Source organism: Nycticebus coucang, chromosome 9 (assembly GCF_027406575.1).
Source record: "Nycticebus coucang isolate mNycCou1 chromosome 9, mNycCou1.pri, whole genome shotgun sequence".
Taxonomy (NCBI): domain Eukaryota; kingdom Metazoa; phylum Chordata; class Mammalia; order Primates; family Lorisidae; genus Nycticebus; species Nycticebus coucang.
The window spans coordinates 83,476,051-83,491,505 of NC_069788.1; positions in this window are offsets into that span (position 1 = coordinate 83,476,051).

A 15,455-nucleotide genomic window follows, 5' to 3' on the forward strand; every position below is an offset into this window, starting at 1 on the left:
GATGTGTGCCACCACACTTGGCTAATTTTTCTATTTTTTGTAGAGATAGGGACAACCTGTATTGCCCAGGCTGATCTCTAATTCCTGGCTTCAAGCAATCCTCCTGCCTTAGCCTCCAAAAAGTGCTAGAATTGCAGGCGTGAGCTACTAAACCTGGCCATATATTTTTTCTAATATCATGTTGCCATTTGCTTCCTTTCCTTCTCAGGGTGCCCTTGCTCAGATACTTCTAGCTACATGACCTTGTTGAATCCCTTAGCCTCCCTGAGCCTCAGTTTCCTCATCTGTAAAATGGAAATTCTTTTTTTTTTTTTTTTCCGTTTTTGGAAGAGGCTGGGTTTGAATCCGCCACCTCTGGTATATGGGGCCAGCGCCCTACTCCTTTGAGCCACAGGCACAGCCCTAAAATGGAAATTCTATGACCTAACTGCATATGGTTGTTGGGAGGACCCAAGGGTCAGTAGACATAAAACTCTGAAGCCGTGTCCTGGCATGCAGTGGGTGTTCTATAAATATGGCCAGTATGATTTAATTCTGTGACTGAGGTATGTGGGACTTGTTTCCAGTTTACTACAGAGCCTACTCCAGTACACGTGCATTTGGGTTCTTCTATGTTTTGTGGGGTGCATATTTCCAGAGAGGAGATTACTAGGTCAAACATACTTGACCCATTTTGAACTTTTGTTGTTGTTGTAGTTTTTGGCCAAGGCCGGGTTTGAACCCACCACCTCTGGTATATAGGGCCGGCGCCCAACTCCTTGAGCCACAGGCACTGCTCAATTTTTATTTATTTTTTTTTTGAAACAGAATCTTACTTGGTTAGCCTTGGTAGAGTGCCATAGCATCACAGCTCATAGCAACCTCAAATTCTTGGGCTCAAGTGTTTTCTCTTGTCTCAGTCTCCCAAGTAGCTGGGACTATAGGCGCCTGCCACAACACCCGGCTATTTTTAGAGACGGGGGTGTCACTCGTGCTTAGGCTGGTCTCGAACCTGTAAGCTCAGACAATCCAACCACTTCAACCTCCCAGAGTGCTAGGATTACAGGTGTGAGCCATGGCACCTGGCAGACCTATTTTTAATTTTGACAGACTTTGGCTTTTTTGGCAGTATTTGGAGTGGTTGAGGAGGGACACTGGGATCTCCAGAGAATGGATCTTGATGCAGAAGCCCAGAGTGGGCTATGCAGGGCTGGCCTTGCTCCAAAGAAAATCGGCAGCCCTGGCACTTCAGAGAAAAGGATTCCTTGGCAAATCTGAGCAAAGGCAGAAGACCCCAGCTTCTCACCTGGCCCCCTTGGTACTCTACCTGAGCCTCAGCTTCTTCATCTTTAAAATGGGACAGGCCATCCCTGTACCCAGGACACCAACACCTATACACACTGGACTTGGCCCCTGCTGTGGTCAGCTTGGGTTTGCACAATACCCTGCTGGTCACTGCAGACTTGATGGCCCCAAGTAGGTGCAGTCTCACCCACTTTGGAAGGGGGATGAACAAGCCTAAGCTTCACCTCAGTCCCCCAGACACCTCTGGTATCTTGGGGATCCAAGCCTGTGTGGCCACAAGACAGAGTGCCGAGCTACAAAGTCTATCACAGGCCATTCCCTGCTGCTTCTCCTGCCTATGCCTCCTTGATAGGCGGGGATGCCCCCTAGGTCTGGCTCCCACTCCTGTTAGAAGAGGCACTAGACACTGCCTTTCCCACAGAGTTCATCATGGCGTCAAATCCAACTGCCCAAGCCACTGGAACCACCCTTCAGTTACAAATGAGGACATCACAGCCCAGACAGAGACAGCAGATAAAAGTTCAGAAAAGGGGTGGGGGTGGGGGGGCGGGGTCATGATGGCTGACTGAAGCCAGCTTTCCATAGAGGCTCCCATCCAGAAGGAGAGTTAAAGGACCGAAATTTAGCAAGTAACCTGATGGATAAGAGCTGCGCCAAGAGAGAAAATTGAAGAATGCACATCAACCCCACTGAGGCGAGCTGCGACCCCAAAGATACAAACAAAAGGTACAAAATCCATCACCAGGGATTACACCTGCAGTGCATCTTACAAGGGTATATGTAAACCTTAGTAAATGTGGAAAGTAAATGTCTTAGCACAATAACTAAGAAAATGCCAGGAGGGCTATGTTTTTTTTTTTTTTTTTGTAGAGACAGAGTCTCACTGTACCGCCCTCAGGTAGGGTGCCGTGGCATCACACGGCTCACAGCAACCTCTAACTCTTGGGCTTACGTGATTCTCTTGCCTCAGCCTCCTGAGCAGCTGGGACTACAGGCGCCCGCCACAGCGCCCGGCTATTTTTTTTTGTTGTTGCAGTTTGGCCAGAGCTGGGTTTGAACATGCCACCCTTGGCATATGGGGCCGGTGCCCTACTCACTGAGCCACAGGCGCTGCCCCAGGAGGGCTATGTTAACCAGGGTGATGAAAATGTGTCAAACGGTCTATGAAACCAGTGTATGGTGCCTCATGATCACATTAATGTACACAGCTATGATTTAATAATAATAAAAAAAAAATCCATCACCAAGTGGATGGGAGTCCCCTCCCCCATGAGAACAGCTCAAAGTGCCCCACCAACAAACGAGCAGAGTTCAAAGGTCCTCCCACTATACTCCATGGGAGAGACCCTCTAAAAACTGGAACTACCTCCCCTACTAGGGTGCCACGGCATTCTCCTGCCAGGCATAAAACTATATAAAACCGTGTATATTCTCTACCTGCAATTCTGAGCTCCCAGCACTCCCCTCCACTCTGACTCTGAGGTCTGGAGGCCCGTCCCCCAGGACTCCAGATTCTTGGGTGATTTCTTGAGGGGTGTGGACAGGGCCTGGACTGCAGCTTGTCAGTGCTGATTCTGCAGCATGGGAGTGAGGAGAGGATGGCATGCTGAGAGAGAGTCATGCCGGAGCGGTGGTGCCCCAAGGTGCAGAGCAGCAGCCGTTTTTGGCAACAATAGGGCTCACCCCGGGATATTCCAAAGTCACACCCATGTCTCTCTGGGCAACCAGAGGAGGCAGGGCATCTTCTCAGGTGGCCACCACCACAGAACAGATCTGGGACGGAAACACAGGCCCTGTGAGTAAATGGCTTCCCTGAGGCGGTACCAGCCTGGGTAGAGCTCCGGGACTAGAAAACTCATGCACAGAGCCGGGAGATTCCCAGGGTGGGGCTGACCCAGAAGACCACTTTACTGAGCCTAAGACGCACCCGCCTCCCTGGGGAACTTCTGCTTAAACAAAGGAGGGCAGGCAGAGGCTGGATCTGACAGGTAACCGTGCTGTGAATACAAACAGCTGAGACCATATAGCAGCACAGACAGGGCCTGAGGCACAGGTTCTGGGAACTCAAAACAGCTTCTCTTCTGCAGGGGAATTTAGCAGGAACAGAAACAAATTCCTGCAAAGTAGTTCTGTTCTGTCAGTAACATCAATCAGGGGTGGGGCTGGAACTGAGTGAACACACCCCAGCCTCCATCAAGCGCCCGAGGTTGCCAGGCCTCACCTCCCCCTGCTGGATAGAGGCAGAGAGCAGCGGCCTGGCTGAGCAGACATAGATTTCCTTGTGATTCAGGCAGGTGTAAAAACCTGGAGTATCTGCTCATTGGAGGCAACTGGGTCACAGCCCTGCAGGGTTATCAGTCACTGAGTGTGACAGAGATGCAAGGTGAGGAAGGAGGCATCAACCTTCCCAGACTAATCTATTTGCTGGGTGGGTCCTCCTGACCTCACGGAGCACTGGAGCAAGTCATATTTGAGTTCTCAGCAGACCCCTGTGATCTAGTTGCCAGAGACCTTTTAAACTCTCCCACCTGAGACAGGTGCTGACTGAGACAATTGATTTGGACCTTTTGAACTGAGCCAATCGCCCGAGGACTATCCAAGAGGTGCCCTGGGTGTGTGGTTGTAGGAAGGTTTGATTTTCCTTTTCCAATTGTTACCTGTGGGAGGCGGGGTGACATAATTACTGGTATTTCTCCACAGCTGAGACTTCAACCCAGAGTAACTTTTTCACTAGGGTCAGACAGAGACCAGCTGAAAACAAGACAGAGTCATTTAGCCCCACCACACCAAACAGGTCCCCAGTTTCTCAGGCCGTAGCACTGTACGGGTCCTCGACAAAGTTCCAGGGGAAAAGTCAAATGGTATAAAATAATCATGGGGCGGAATCAGTGGAAAAACTGTGGTAACATGAATAACCAGAACAGATCAACCCCCCCCCCGCCCCAAGGAAAGATATGGCAGATGTAACTGAAGATCCCATTCATAAACAGCTGGCCGAGATGTCAGAAATCAAATTCAGAATTTGGATTGCAAACAAGATTAATAGAATGGAGGAAAATTTGGAATTAGAAATTCGAGGAGCAATTCAAAAGTTGGAATTAGAAATTCAAAGAGAAATTCAAAAGTTGTCTCGAGAATTCAATGAATTTAAAGACAAAACCACCAAAGATTTTGACACACTGAAGCAAGAATTTGCAGCCCTCAAAGATCTGAAAAATATAGTAGAATCCCTCAGTAACAGAGTGGAGCAAGCAGAAGAAAGGATTTCTGACATTGAAGACAAAGCTTTTGAACACTCCCAAACTCTCAAAGAGGAAGAGAAATGGAGAGCAAAAATGGATCATTCTCTCAGAGAGCTCTGGGATAATTCGAAGAAGGCTAATATCTGCCTCATTGGAAAAGTGATGAAGTGGCTTCACAAGGCACAGAGTCTCTTCTCCATGAAATTATGAAAGAGAATTTTCCAGACATGCCAAGAGATTCTGAAATTCAGATAGCAGACAGTTTCAGAACCCTAGCATGACTCAACCTGAATAAGACATCCCCCAGGCACATCATAATTAACTTCACTAAAGTTAATATGAAGGAGGAAATTCTGAAAGCAGCCAGATGTAAGAAATCCATTACCTACAAAGGGAAGAATACTAGAATGACTGCAGATGTCTCTGCTGAAACTTTTCAAGCCAGAAGAGGGTGGTCATTGACTTTTAATCTCCTAAAACAGCCCTCAAAATTAGAGAAGATATTTGCAGGTTATGTCTCCGACAAAGGTTTAATAACCAGAATCCACGGAGAACTCAAACGTATAAGCAAGAAAAGAACAAGTGATCCCATCACAGGCTGGGCAAGGGACTTGAAGAGAAACTTCTCTGAAGAAGACAGGCGCACAGCCTACAGAGATATGAAAAAATGCTCATCATCCTTAATCATCAGAGAAATGCAAATCGAAACTACTTTGAGATATCATCTAACTCCAGTAAAATTAGCCCATATCACAAAATCCCAAGACCAGAGATGTTGGCATGGATGTGGAGAAAAGGGGACACTTCTACACTGCTGGTGGGAATGGCAATTAATATATTCCTTTTGGAAAGATGTTTGAAGAACACTTAGAGATCTAAAAATAGATCTGCCATTCAATCCTATAATTCCTCTACTAGGTATGTACCCAGAAGACCAAAAATCACATTATAACAAAGATATTTGTACCAGAATGTTTACTGCAGCCCAATTCATAATTGCTAAGTCATGGAAAAAGCCCAAGTGCCCATGGATCCACGAATGGATTAATAAATTGTGGTATATGTACACCATGGAATATTATACAGCCTTAAAGAAAGATGGAGACTTTACCTCTTTCATGTTTACATGGATGGAGCTGGAACATATTCTTCTTAGTAAAGTATCTCAAGAATGGAAGAAAAAGTATCCAATGTACTCAGCCTTACTGTGAAACTAATTTATGGTTTTCATATGAAAGCTATAACCCAGTTATAACCTAAGAATATGGAGAAAGGGGAGAGTGAGGGAAGTGAGGGGGGAGGTGGGCGGAGGGAGGGTGATTGGTGGGATTACACCTGCAGTGCATCTTACAAGGGTACATGTGAAACTTAGTAAATGTAGAATATAAATGTCTTAACACAATAACTAAGAAAATGCCAGGAAGGCTGTGTTAACCAGTGTGATGAAAATGTGTCAAACGACCTGGCTTATTGTACCCTCAATGAATCCCCAACAATAAAAAAAAAAAAAGAAAGAAAAGAAAATTTATCAAATGGTCTATAAAACCAGTGTATGGTGTCCCATGATCGCATTAATGTACACAGCTATGATTTGTACATTAAGAAAAGAAAAAAAAATAGGTGTTGTGGCGGACACCTGTAGTCCCAGCTACTTGGGAGGCTGAGGCAAGAGAATCGCTTAAGCCCAGGAGTTGGAGGTTGCTGTGAGCTGTGTGATGCCATGGCACTCTACCGAGGGCCATAAAGTGAAACTCTGTCTCTACAAAAAAAAAAAAAAAAAAAAAAGAAAAGAAAAAAAAGTTCAGAAAAAGATCTGGAATTTGAACCCACCTCTGTCATGGATGACATCACAGCCAATAAACTCAACCCCTATGCTTCAGTTTCTCTCTGTGAACAGACACAACAGCAATCTTCTAACTTTGCTCAGATTTGCCAAGGAATCCTTTTCTGTGGTGGGGTTAAAGAGGTAAAGACTCTGACGATCCTGACAGTGTTAGACAGAGGCAGAAAGGACACTCAAGAAAGCCTCAGGCCTGCTGTAGACTTGTTCCTGAGTCAGCTGTCTGGGATGGTCCCCCAGCTGCTGCCCTCACCCAAACCCACACCCAGGCCTTGTCTCTTCTCAGTTCCCAGGCTTCTCACAGCGTCTCCTGCTGGCCACATGTCTAGCCCTTTTCCAGCCTTTTCTGTCTCAGCCCTTCTTTTTTTTTTTTTGAGACAGAGTCTTACTTTATTGCCCTCGGTAGACAACTCCGGGGCTTAGGCAATTCTCTTGCCTCAGCCTCCTGAGTAGCTGGGACTACAGGTGCCCGCCAGAACGCCCAGCTATTTTTTTTGTTGCAGTTTGGCGGGGCCGGGTTTGAACCCGCCACCCTCCGTATATGGGACTGGCACCCTACCCACTGAGCCACAGGTGCCGCCCCTCAGCCCTTCTTCAACCCTGGAGTCCACTGGCTGGAAGGACTGAGATCTTGGGCCTCATGGTTCTCAGTTGGACAAGATGACCTCTAACCCCACCCAGATCCTAAGCACAAGGAGGTTAAATTGAGGAATAGGAGACCTCCTCCAAAGCCCAGCCAAAGCCCTATCATATCTATTTGTGGAAAGGAAGCTATTGATTACTGCCAGTTATTTATTCATTCATTGATTCCCATGTGAACCTTCTGTGCCAGCCCCCACATTGGGTAATGGGACCAAGAGATGATCCAGATACTCCTATCCCCACTATAGTCCCCAGCCTGGCAAGAAAGCATGACAAATTACCCCAAGGCCCAAATGAGGACAAGCTGAGGTAGTGGCATAAGGAAGACCCTGGCTCCAGGGGAAAATGGACATCCACCATGCACAGCTGCCCCACGAACACATGGCCTGTCGAGTGCTGGCATGTGCAGAGCAGGTGACTGCCTGAGGCTGGCCAGGGAAGACAAAGGATGCCTTCTGTGGTGGGTGGAGGACACAGAACTAGTACCTAAGGCCCCTACTACCTGCAGGAGGTTCTGGAATACAGGGAAGTCCCATTCCAGGGTTCTATAATGACTGCAGCACTCCTGGCTCCAGGATACTGAGCAGCTTTCTTCCTGGCCTTCCCCTGCCACCTCCTGCCCCCATGTTCTTGCTCCCCAACGTGCCTGGCACACTTCTGGGTCCAGTACAATTGTCCTCTCTGTCTGCCCACCCCTACCCCCACCTCTCACATGCCATCTCCAGCTCACTTGCTGCTCTGGCCACTGACCCTGAGTGCCTATTTGCACTAACTATAGGCCTAGGACAGCCTGCCATCCAGCCATCCCCTACTCTGATGGTGGGAACCCTGAAGGCACGCCAGCCCAGGGCTGCTCCAGAGGCTGGGATTCATGACCCCTGAACAGCAGGAACAAACAGTGTCCACAGATGCTGCTTGGATGAGCTTCTATCTCTGACCCTCAATGTGTCCTGAGCAGGTAGCCAGGACCATCACCTTGAACTCTGGGGCAACTCCTACATATGTAGGCCCCCTTCAGCTCTATTTTTTCTTTTTTTTGAGACAGAGTCTCACTATGTCGCCCTTGGTAGAGTGCTATGGCATCACAGCTCACAGCAACCTCTTGGGCTTGATGATTCTCTTGCCTCAGCTTCCCAAGAAACTGGGACTATAGGCATCTGCCATAACATGCAGCTATTTTTTTTTTCTTTTTTGCAGTTTTTGGCCGGGGCTGGGTTTGAACCCGCCACCTCTGGCGTATGGGGCTGGCGCCCTACTCCTTTGAGCCACAGGCACGGCCCAACGCCCAGCTATTTTTTGGTTGCAGTTGTCTTTTCTGTTTAGCAGGCCGGGGCCGTGCTCAAACCCACCAATCTTGGTGTATGTGGCTGGTGCCCTACTCACTGAGCTATGGGCACCAAGCCATAGTAATAATAATAATTATTTTTGAGACACGTTCTTGCTCTGTTGCCCTGACAAGAGTACAGTGGAGGTGGTGCCTGTGGCTCAGTGAGTAGGGCGCCACCCAAACTGCAACAATAACAAAGAAGAGTGCAGTGGTATCATCATAGCTCACAGCAACCTCAAACTCCCTGGCTCAAGCGATCCTCCTTGCCTCAGCCTCCCCTGTAGTCGCGGGACTACAGGCGCAATACCAGGCCCGGCTAATTTTGTGTATTTTTTTGTAGAGATGGGGGTCTACAGGCACCAGCCACAGTGCCCAGCTTTTTTTTTTTTTTCAGAGCCTCAAGCTGTCGCCCTGGGTAGAGTGCTGTGGCATCACAGCTCATGGCAACCTCCAATTCCTGGGCTCAAGCGATTCTCCTGCCTCTGCCTCCCAAGTAGTTGAGATTACAGGCGCCTGCCACAACACCCGGCTATTTTTTGGTTGCAATTGTCATTGTTGTTTGGCAGGCCCAGGCTGGGTTCAAACCCGCCTGCTCTGGTGTATGTGGCTGGGGCCCTAACAGCTGAGCTAGGGGTGCCAAGCCCTTCAGCTTTATTTTTATTTAAGAAACAGGTGCCATGTATCTATTATGTTACTCCCTGTCTTGAATATCTGGTCATCTCTTAATCTGGCCCACCCCCCTCCAAGGCCAAAGGCCAAGCATGTCCTGAATGGTTTTGACATACCAGAAGCCCCTGGCTCACCTGAATGGTAGGTAGCCCTGGGGAAACTGCAAAAGTTGCAACCAATGGAAATGCAAGGAAACCCAGCAACTTGGTGCCAACTGTGGGGTTGACTAAATTCAAGAGAGAGAAAAGAAATTTGGCCACCAGGAAATTGCAAGGTTTTCCCCAGGGGGTCCCGGGCCCTCCACCCTTTGAGGCCCAGAGGGAATTTGCTGGGGAAGTAGGGTCACTCCCACTGAAAGGACAAGAGGCTAGAGATAAACCAAGACAGCAATTTTATTTTATTTTTTTTTGAGACAGAGTCTCACTTGTCACCCCCAGTAGAGTGCTATGACATCAAAGCTCACAGCAACCTCTAACTCCTGGGCTCAAACGATTCTCTTGCCTCAGTCTCCGAAGTAGCTTGGACTACAGGCGCCTGCCACAACACCCAGCTATTTTTAGAGATCGGGTCTCCGCTGTAGCTCAGGCTGGTGTCAAACTCGTGAGTTTAGGGGATCTGCCTGCCTTGGTCTCCCAGAGTACTGGAATTACAGGTGTGAGCCACCTCCCCAGGCCAGCAAATGTTTATTCACAACAAGAGAAAACCAACAGGCTGGCAGAGTTCTCATCTGTTATCAGGTCTGCAACCAATAGATCAGTGCCCAGCCCCTGACCACAAAGCTACCCAACCTGTTTGCTGCTGTCTTCAGTAGCCTGTTGGGACCTCTGCAAGTCAGAGCATGGAGCCCAGCTGTGTGGCCAGGACTTCTTCCCACCCTTACAGTAAAAGATGCCCTTAGGGAACACTTCAGTTCTTCAGCTGATTAATTAAATTAACTCTTCTCTTCCCTTTCCTGCCAGGAGTTGACGGCTGAAGGCAGAGAGCCAGAGCATCTTGCTGCTGGAAGAGTCTGGCTTTGTCTGAGGTCCCCAGTGGACAGATTGGCCCCTGGAATCCTCCTTAGCCGTTCACAGATAACTAATCTGTGGCAAAGAAGGCCCCTGGGATCACATGACAAGGAGGGGGTCTGAGCAGAAATTGTAAAGCAAAAATGTTCCTGTAATCCCAGCACTCTGGGAGGCCGAGGCAGGTGGATTGCTTGAGCTTACAAGTTTGAGACCAGCCCGAGCAAAAGCAAGACCCCCTCCATCTCTACTAAAAAATAGAAAAAATGAGGGATCACTTGAGCCCAAGAATTGGAGATTGCTGTGAGCTATGAGGCCACAGCCCTCTAACCAGGGTGATAGCTTGAGACTCTGTCTAAAAAAAACAAAGAAGGCCCCTGGGATCACATGACCACCAGGGGTCTAAGCTGAAATTTAAAAGCAAAAATGTTTCTATAATCCTAGCACTCTGGGGGTGGCGCCTGTGGCTCAGTGAGTAGGGCACCAGTCCCATATATGGAGGGTAGAGGGTTCAGACCCAGCCCCAGCCAAACTGCAACAACAACAAAAAATAGAGAATTGCCTAAGCCCAAGAGCTAGAGGTTGCTGTGAGCTGTGACACTATAGCACTCTACCGAGGGTGACAAGTGAGCCTCTGACTCTAAAAAAAAAAAAAATCCTAGCACTCTGAGAGGCCAAGGCGGGTGAATTGCCTGAGCTCACAAGTTCAAGACCAGCCTGTGCCAGAGTGAGACTTCATCTCTTAAAACAGCCAGGCGTTGTGGTGGGTGCCTGTAGTTACTTGGGAGGCTGAGGCAAGAGAATGGTTTAAGCCCAAGAGATTGAGGTTGCTGTGAGCTGTGACACCACAGCACTCTACCAAGGTGCGGGGGGGGGGGGGGGAGGAAATTGAGACTCTGTCTAAAAAAGAAAAAGAAACAAAAGCAAAAATGTTGGGAGTGGAGCTTCCCTAACATGCCCTTGGAGATAGTCTCATCCCACAGTCGCCAAGGCCACCTAAGAACCACTGAGAGGCTGGTTTAAATAGTTTCACCCCGACTTGCTCCCTGGGTCTGATTCCTTAGATCTGGAGTAGGGCCTGGGAACTGTCCTTTTAGCCATTCACTAGGAGGTGACTCAGCCCCAAAGGGATGTCCTGGCTGACTCCAAGCCTAGAGTCTAGCGAGGAGAAAACATGTAGCCCAGGACACTCAGCAAGGCAGGCTTATGACTGGGCTTCCATCACAGAGGCTGCCTGGGTGCTCTGTGCTTGGAATCAGAGGTGATCCCTGCTTTTGAGTCCGAGCTGACAGGACAGGGCCTGGCTCTGCATACCTTTCCCTCAACCCCAAGGAGAGCTGAGCCCCCATTCCTACATCTCCCCAGTTCTTTCTCACCAAAGGGAACTGCAGCCCAAAAACAGTTCTGATGTTTTTAATTCTAAAAATACATTTTGGAAAATTTGGAAACCAAAACAAAGCCATTGCCTGAAACTGCCATTACCAGGAGCCAGTCAGTACTCTGGAGACCTCACACCCAGCCCCTTCTTTTCACCTGTCACACTATCCCAGAACCCAGTATCCCCCTCAGTCATACCTTGTCTGGGGCTGGTGAAAGAGACAAAGGCCCTGCCCTGGTGGAGCCCATCGTCCAGTGGGAGGCAGGTGTGAACATAGGGAAATGAATAATGGGGTTGCTGCAAGGCTCTCTACTCTAGACTACAATGTGTCTGTGTGGGGGTCTCAGTCCATTCAGTCTATGACAAAAAATATATATAAACTTGGGAGGGTGTGGTAGCTTGTACCTGTAATCCTAACACTCTAGAAGGCTGAAGCAGGAGGATCATTTCAGCTCATGAGTCCAAGACCAGCCTGAGCAAGAGTGAGACTCTTGCTAAAAATAGAAAAAATTAGCCAGGTGTATCATGGCAGACACCTATAGTCCCAGCTACTCAGGAGGCTGAGGCAGGAGGATCACTTCAATCCAGAAGTTTGAAGTTGCTGTGAGCTAGACTGATGCCACAGCACTCTGGCCTAGGCAACAGAGTAAGACCCTGTCTCAAAATTAAAAAAAAAAAATGCCATAAGCTTGGGGGCTTATAAAAAGAAATTTATTTCTCACACTTCTGGAGGTTGGAAAGTATAAGATGAAGGTGCTAGCACATTCAGGGTCTGGGAAGGACCAGCTTTCTCATTGGCAGACCATGCCTTCTTGCTATCCTCACAGGGTGGAAGAGGCCAGGAACATCCTGGAGGGGCTCTTCTAAGGCTGAAAATCACATTTTCTCATGACATAGTCACCTCCTAAAGCCATCACCTTAGGGGTTAAGACTTCAATCTAGGAATCTTGTGAGGGAGTGGGGCATATAGACATTCAGAGCACCGCAGAGGGTCAGGCAAGTCCCTGCTGAAGGGGTGAGAATTGAGGAGGGACCGGAGTTCTAGAGATGATCCATGGAAGGCTGGGTGGAAGCCTCCCAGGCAAAGGAAGCAGCCAGTGCAAAGGTCCTGAGGTGGGAAGAGTATAAAAGGCCAGAGGGGGTGATGCTACAGCCACGTCACCTTAGGCCTTAAAGGCCATGGCCTTAGGCTTGGGTTTTATTCCACGTGAGACAGGAGACAATTGACAGCTCACTCTTCCCTTGAATCTTTTCCCAGGACATGTGCAAGCTTCCCAAGTGGCTCCCATCCTGTGTCAACACCTGCGCTTGTCCCCAGTTCCCACCCTGTACACTCTCCTATGTAGCCTCACTCCCTGTAAGGTCTACACAGCTGGTGCCTCAGTCTCTTACCCAAAACTCACCCTATGGTACCCCAAGCTCTATCCTCTCTTCCCATCCCAGGCCCAAAAAACTCCTTTTAGGGCACCTATAGCTTCTGTTACTCCAGAGTGGGGAACTGCCAGAAGCAACTTGCCTGCTGGTGTTTCTAGTTTTCCCACACCGAACCTGTCTTGTGTACCAAAGTATAAAAACTGGATAAAATAAAAACTCTAACACACACTTTTCTGTAAACTACGTGACCCTTGGTCCCTCCTTGGGATCCTCAGACATCTCCTGTCCCTTAAAGGCTGGGGTCCTCAGGGCCAGATAGAGCCCTCTGCAGCAGCCTCCCCAGGGATGGGGCAGTCTAGGACTCTGGAACACAGCAAGTTGCAAAAAGTACATTCTGTGCTGTAACTTTATCCTCAGGAAATGAAACAGAACAAAAGACACGGAACCCAACTGCTGACATAATAATGTAGGTTCCAAGATATGGGCATCATGTACTCGTGTACTTGGCAGCAAAGACTTCTTTATATTCCTTTCTGATCTCTTTCTGACTGCCACTGAAGTACTGAAACCCTGCCTTGGAGGTCAGACTTGCTTTTATTTTTTATTGTTTCATTTATTTATTTAGTAGATGCAGACTTGCTATGTTGCCCAGGCTGGCCTCAATCTCCCAGCCTTAAGCCATCCCCCCAACTTGGCCTCCCAAAGTCCTGCGACTACAGGCTTGAGCCCACTGTGTCCAAACAAAGTCAGGGATTTGTGTCTGTCCAGCTGTGTGTTTTCGGTACCACCTGAGAGACTGATTCTCAAGCAGCAGAGAAATATGGGACTATTTAGGGAGAACCTGTGCCCTCCCAGTGCCTGTCCTCATCCTGCTCCCTTGATACCAACTGAACAGGTTCTGGAAGCACACCGAGGTGAAGAGGCACCTAGACCTGCCCTCAGGGTTTTTTTTTAGAGACAGAGTCTCACTGTACCGCCCTCGGGTAGAGTGCTGGGTAGAGTGCCATGGCATCACAGCTTACAACAACCTCAAACTCCTGGGCTCAAGCGATTCTCTTGCCTCAGCCTCCCAAGTGGCTGGGACTACAGGTGCCCATCACAACACCCAGCTATTTTTTGGCCCGGGCTGGATTTGAACCTGACAGCTCCGGTGTATGTAGCTGGCGTCCTAGCTGCCTGAGCTACAGGTGCCGAACCTCCTTATCAATTTTTCCACAATCATTCTCCTTACTGCCCCATTAATGTGCTGGATTTTCCTCCCAAACCTCCAGAAACAGGGATGAATGCTGCAAGCATTCATCTCCTGAGCCTTCTGACAACCTAGGGAGGACACCTGCTCGTAATAGCAAGTGACCAGATATAGGCTGTCCAGTTTAATCATCACATTCTCAGGAGGCCTCCAGGCACCTGAGTATCCCCACAGCCAACTCCTAGAGCCCACAGATCACTGCTTTTCTAGCCTATGGGTCACTCTACCCCCAACACCTGCCTGGATCAGAGAGGCTGGCGACATTCAAACCCAGGCCTCCTAGTTCAGGGCCCACCAGCCATCACAAGCACTGGACTAGGAGTCAGCAGACCTGGGGTTTGAGTCTCTGCTTAAAGAATGGTCTATTTAGAATCTAAGACTAAAAGGAACCCCAACATGAGCACTGGAGTCCCTTGGCCTCTGTATCACCAGGCTTCACCGTTGAACCTTTAAGATCTGTCCCTCTATGACAGTGGTTCTCAACTTTCCTAATGCCGCGGCCCTTTAATACAGTTCCTGTGGGTGCGACCCACAGGTTGAGAACCGCTGCTCTTTGAAATACATAACCACTGTAATCCCCACCCTGATTTCAGAAACAGTAACATGATTATAAAAGAACAGTGTGAAGGCCAGGTGAGGCTGTAATCACGCCTGTAATCCCTAGTACTCTGGGAGGCCTCGACAGGTGGATTGCCTGAACTCACAGGTTCAAGACCAGCCTGAGCCAGAGCAAGACCTTGTCTCTAAACAAAACAAAACAAAAAAGCTGGGCACCTATAGTCCCAGCTACTTGGGAGGCTGAGGCAAAAGAATTGCTTAAGCCCAAGAGTTTGAGGTTACTGTGAGCTTTGACGCCATAGCACTCTACTCTGGGCTACAAACTGACACTCTGTTTAAAAAAAAAAAAGAAGAGTGTGATCTGGAACCTGGAAACGTGGCATAGGCCCTTCTTCCTTCCACAGGCCCTGAAGAAGGAAGTTGGGCCTGGCCTAAGGCTTTTTTTTTTTTTTTTTTGTAGAGACAGAGTCTCACTGTACCGCCCTCCGGTAGAGTGCCGTGGCGTCACACGGCTCACAGCAACCTCTAACTCTTGGGCTTATGCGATTCTCTTGCCTCAGCCTCCCGAGTAGCTGGGACTACAGGCGCCCGCCACAGAGCCCGGCTATTTTTTTGTTGCAGTTTGGCCGGGGCCGGGTTTGAACCCGCCACCCTCGGTACATGGGGCCGGCGCCCTTACTCACTGAGCCACAGGCGCCGCCCCTGGCTAAGGCTTTTTATCTGACTCTCACTGCGAAGGCAAAAGTGCTTGGCCCGGCCCTAAACCGTCTAGACCTCCAGAAGTGCACAGGAAAATGGGGAAGGGGTAGTTGCCAACTGGGGCCCTTTCAAGGGACAGGGATCCCTTGTCACGGCGAATGTCTGGGACTCCTGACTCGGCTGTCATAT